Source organism: Oncorhynchus keta, chromosome 14, assembly GCF_023373465.1.
Source record: "Oncorhynchus keta strain PuntledgeMale-10-30-2019 chromosome 14, Oket_V2, whole genome shotgun sequence".
Lineage (NCBI taxonomy): Eukaryota > Metazoa > Chordata > Actinopteri > Salmoniformes > Salmonidae > Oncorhynchus > Oncorhynchus keta.
In genome coordinates, this window is record NC_068434.1 from 8,029,641 (window position 1) to 8,035,443 (window position 5,803).

At 45.9% G+C, this 5,803-nt stretch overlaps 2 long non-coding RNA genes across 2 annotated transcripts; one reads left to right on the top strand and one right to left on the bottom strand.

Annotated features, from left to right (window-relative positions):
- Nucleotides 1–6: 6 nt before the first annotated feature.
- Nucleotides 7–1,329, top strand: LOC127907169 (uncharacterized). The gene is made up of 2 exons (XR_008063572.1): nt 7–402; nt 543–1,329. It is a non-coding gene; the product is annotated as an uncharacterized LOC127907169 (long non-coding RNA).
- Nucleotides 1,330–1,472: 143 nt separating this feature from the next.
- On the bottom strand, nt 1,473–2,550 carry LOC127907167 (uncharacterized). The gene is made up of 3 exons (XR_008063568.1): nt 2,091–2,550; nt 1,779–2,013; nt 1,473–1,700 (listed from the first exon to the last, which is right to left on the bottom strand). It is a non-coding gene; the product is annotated as an uncharacterized LOC127907167 (long non-coding RNA).
- Nucleotides 2,551–5,803: the final 3,253 nt, after the last annotated feature.

Consider the following 5,803-nt stretch of genomic DNA (forward strand, 5'->3'; position numbering starts at 1 on the left):
AGAAAAACCCTGAAATGAGTAGGTGTCCAAACTTTTGACTGGTACTGTATCTATACATACATTTACATATACAGGACTCTGACTTTGCTCATCCTAATACTTATAGATTTCTTAAATCCATTCTTCTACTCAGATTTGTGTGTATTGTTAGATATTACTGCACTGTTGGAGCTGGGAACACAACCATTTCACTACAGCCATAATAACATCTGCTAAATATGTGTACGTTCATATTGACGTTTTCTGATAGGTTCAATTCTGCAGTGTATGATATGTAACCATGGCGACGCTGTAATATATATCCCTCCCTTCATTCATCAGCGTTACCAAGAAGGACAAAGCCACCGTCTGTGTGACTCCAGATGCAAGATGGATCAACAAAGTCATTGGCAAGTTACAAAGGTAAATACAACACACACACACGCACGCATGCACGCACGCACGCACGCACACACACACACACACACACACACACACACACACACACACACACACACACACACACGCCTGTTGACTTTAACACAGACCATCTCTTTCTACAGTACCAACAAGAAGAAGAGAAGTGCAGAACTTCCTCATCTCAACCACCACTGAGTGAATTGGAACAGGAATGTATCAAGTTGGAGCTAAATGGACATGTGATACCAATGTGATACCAATGTGATGACAATGTGACGCCAATGTGATACCAATGTGATACCAATGTGATACCAATGTGATACCAATGTGACGCCAATGTGATGCCAATGTGACACCAATGTGATGCCAATGTGATACCAATGTGATACCAATGTAATGCCAATGTAATGCCAATGTGATACCAATGTAATGCCAATGTGACACCAATGTGATACCAATGTGACACCAATGTGATACCAATGTGACACCAATGTGACACCAATGTGATACCAATGTGATACCAATGTAATACCAATGTGATACCAATGTGATACCAATGTGATACCAATGTGACACCAATGTGATACCAATGTGATACCAATGTAATACCAATGTGATACCAATATGATGCCAATGTGATACCAATGTGATGCCAATGTGATACCAATGTAATACCAATGTGATACCAATGTGATACCAATGTAATACCAATGTAATACCAATGTGATACCAATGTGACACCAATGTGATACCAATGTGATACCAATGTAATACCAATGTGATACCAATGTGATACCAATGTAATACCAATGTAATACCAATGTGATACCAATGTGACACCAATGTGACACCAATGTGACACCAATGTGATACCAATGTGATACCAATGTGATACCAATGGATTCTGTTCAAATATGATTCCAATACCAAGTTAATTAGTTTATCTGAAATTATCTAAGTACGTTTTGTTAGGTTCTTATTTTTCAGAGTAAATAACCCACGGACACTAGAGAGCTTTAACCAAGTTTAATTCTTCCCAGAGGTTCTGTACAGCTGTAATTCAGACAACCCAACATTTGTCCCTTCCAGATATTTATATCCCACTTATTAAGACACTCCTCCTTCTCTTCAATCCTTTTATTTTATGGTTCTACAGGAAGAGAGAAAAAAGGGAAACAGGAAACCAAACCTTTATTCCTCCCTTCAGGTGACCTTTCCTCACCTCCTGACCTCAACCCCTCCTTCACCTAATCCACAGATGTCCATCTGTCTCCCCTGTATCAACACGTTGCTGTCCTCACCTCCTGACCTCAACCTCTCCTTCACCTAATCCACAGATGTCCATCTGTCTCCCTGTATCAACACGTTGCTGTCCTCACCTCCTGACCTCAACCCCTCCTTCACGTAATCCACAGATGTCCATCTGTCTCCCTGTATCAACACATCACTGTCCTCACCTCCTGACCTCAACCCCTCCTCCACCTAATCCACAGATGTCCATCTGTCTCCCTGTATCAACACGTTGCTGTCCTCACCTCCTGACCTCAACCCCTCCTTCACCTAATCCACAGATGTCCATCTGTCTCCCCTGTATCAACACATCGCTGTCCTCACCTCCTGACCTCAACCCTCCTTCACCTAATCCACAGATGTCCATCTGTCTCCCTGTATCAACACATCGCTGTCCTCACCTCCTGACCTCAACCTCTCCTTCACCTAATCCACAGATGTCCATCTGTCTCCCCTGTTTCACACTCCTCTCGTCCCCCAACACATTCCACAGCTATCTGTCTTTCTACAGAGACCCAGTCTCTTTTACTCCTTGATATACTATGTGTCTAATCTGTCATGTCTTTAATGTCTCAATGTTCAAACTGTCGAATCCAACAAGTCCCTCGTCTTGAACAACAGCATCCTAATGTTCAATTCATATAAACTTGGAAATTACTAATACATGTATAAACAATGACAATAAAACATGAATAAAAACTAACAAATGATTAGAAAACATGAATTAAACAAACAAACAAGTGAACAAACAACGAACAGACAGTCACCGTGAGGTGTACAGATTCAGAGAATTATGGCCTCTGAATGTTGATCACACAACAAAATGCCATTCCAGCTGAATCTGCTGTCTCCTTCAATGGCAGCTGGAGCAGCTTTTAGTCTCTCCACTTTCCCCTTCTGGTTCCTAAGAGAGTGATATCACAAGACTTAAAGCAACAAAAATAAATAAAACATAACAGTATTAACAATGTGATAAGCGATGCATAATTATATATGCATGAAAACCAAAGTCTGAGACCATGACAAGTCCCACTGTCTCTTCACCTGCCTCTATGCCTCCAGGATACTTTGCTGTTGGGTTCCACAAAAATGAAAGCTCTAAAAAGCTTCCTCAAGCTTACGCCCAGTCTTCCCCTTTAGGCCCCAGGTTCTGAGAGGTGTTCCCAAGTCTTGTCACTTTCTCTTTGTTCCCCATCTCCTCCATTTCACCTGATTGGCACGTCACCTGATATGCAAGTGTGTATCCCTAACCCTGATTGGCACGTCACCTGATATGCAAGTGTGTATCCCTAACCCTGATTGGCACGTCACCTGATATGCAAGTGTGTATCCCTAACCCTGATTGGCACGTCACCTGATATGCAAGTGTGTATCCCTAACCCTGATTGGCACGTCACCTGATATGCAAGTGTGTATCCCTATAACCCACATGACATCCTCTTGAGGGAACTCAGCACTGTATCTGCTTTCACATCAATACCTTCAACATTTTGTTCACAGTACAATTACCCCTCTATCCTCTATCATGTGATGCATTAACCCATAAAGCAGCTAAACCCCAAACCAACTATGATGTTTATTGTAGTTCCCAGACCCAACCCATCTGTATGTCTTACAGTGGACTGTAGTCTCTCTCTCTCTGCTTCCTGTGTCATGGTGTCTTCACTCACCCATTATGCAGCTGGACTTCACTTCATGTGAAAACTATGCCCCCCCCAAAGGAGAGACACTACGATCTGAGAACTATGCCCCCCCCAAGGAGAGACACTACGATCTGAGAACTATGCCCCCCCAAGGTGAGACACTACGATCTTAACCCCTGCAGGTACTGTACGGAGTAGTGTGTCTCTCAAACCAATGCTGTCCCAACACACCCGCCTGGTGTCTCTTGACATACACTCAATCTCCACAATTCAGTCAGTGCCCTTGGTTATATCTCTGCTTTCACCTGAGGATATACACACTGCAACACATGGGTCATTTCCTGACAACATCATTTGTGATATCTGAATAACCGCATCCCCTGTTCTCCAGAATGAAATATTCTTATTCAATACTTTTTTCTTACATAGTTTAATGTGCTGACAACAAAATCACACAAAAACTATCAATGGCCATCAAATTGATCAACCCATGGAGGTCTGGATTTGGAGTCACACAAAATTAAAGTGGAAAATCACACTACAGGCTGATCCAACTTTGATGTAATGTCCTTAAAACAAGTCAAAATGAGGCTCAGTAGTGTGTGTGGCCTCCACGTGCCTGTATGATCTCCCTACAACGCCTGGGCATGCTCCTGATGAGGTGGCGGATGGTCTCCTGAGGGATCTCCTCCAAGACCTGGACTAAAGCATCCGCCAACTCCTGGACAATCTGTGGTGCAACAGATTGGTGGATGGAGCGAGACATGATGTCCCAGATGTGCTCAATTAGATTCAGGTCTGGGAAACGGGCGGGCCAGTCCATAGCATCAATGCCTTCCTCTTGCAGGAACTGCTGACAAATCAAATCAATTTTATTTATATAGCCCTTCGTACATCAGCTGATATCTCAAAGTGCTGTACAGAAACCCAGCCTAAAACCCCAAACAGCAAGCAATGCAGGTGTAGAAGCACGGTGGCTAGGAAAAACTCCCTAGAAAGGTCAAAACCTAGGAAGAAACCTAGAGAGGAACCAGGCTATGTGGGGTGGCCAGTCCTCTTCTGGCTGTGCCGGGTGGAGATTATAACAGAACATGACCAAGATGTTCAAATGTTCATAAATGACCAGCGTGGTCGAATAATAATAAGGCAGAACAGTTGAAACTGGAGCAGCAGCACGGTCAGGTGGACTGGGGACAGCAAGGAGTCATCATGTCAGGTAGTCCTGGGGCATGGTCCTAGGGCTCAGGTCAGTTAAAAACTGGAGCATCAGCACGGCCAGGTGGACTGGGGACAGCAAGGAGTCATCATGTCAGGTAGTCCTGGGGCATGGTCCTAGGGCTCAGGTCCTCCGAGAGAGAGAAAGAAAGAGAGAAGGAGAGAATTAGAGAACGCACACTTAGATTCACACAGGACACCGAATAGGACAGGAGAAGTACTCCAGATATAACAAACTGACCCTAGCCCACCGACACATAAACTACTGCAGCATAAATACTGGAGGCTGAGACAGGAGGGGTCAGGAGACACTGTGGCCCCATCCGAGGACACCCCCGGACAGGGCCAAACAGGAAGGATATAACCCTACCCACTTTGCCAAAGCACAGCCCCCACACCACTAGAGGGATATCTTCAACCACCAACTTACCATCCTGAGACAAGGCTGAGTATAGCCCACAAAGATCTCCGCCATGGCACAACCCAAGGGGGGGGGCGCCAACCCTGACACACTCCAGCCACATGAGCTCTAGCATTGTCTTGCTTTAGGAGGAACCCAGGGCCAACCGCACCAGCATATGGACTCACAGGGGGTCTGAGGATCTCATCTCGATACCTAATGGCAGTCAAGCTACCTCTGGCGAGCACATGGAGGGCTGTGCGGCCCACCAAAGAAATGCCACCCCACACCATGACTGAGCCACCGCCAAACCGGTCATGCTGGAGTATGTTGCAGGCAGCAGAACATTCTCCACGGCATCTCCAGACTCTGGCACGTCTGTCACGTGCTCAGTGTGAACCTGCTTTCATCTGTGAAGAGCACAGGTCGCCAGTGGCGAATTTACCAATCTTGGTGTTCTCTGGCAAAAGCTAAACGTCCTACACGGTGTTGGGCTGTAAGCACAACCCCCACCTGTGGACGTCGGGCCCTCATACCACCCTCATGGAGTCTGTTTCTGACCGTTTGAGCAGACACGTGCACATTTGTGGCCTGCTGGAGGTCATTTTGCAGGGCTCTGGCAGTGCTCCTCCTGCTCCTCCTTGCACAAAGGCGGAGGTAGCGGTCCTGCTGCTGGGTTGTTGCCCTCCTACGGCCTCCTCCACGTCTCCTGATGTACTGGCCTGTCTCCTGGTAGCGCCTCCATGCTCTGGACACTACGCTGACAGACACAGCAAACCTTCTTGCCACAGCTCGCATTGATGTGCCATCCTGGATGAGCTGCACTACCTGAGCCACTTGTGTGGGGTGTAGACTC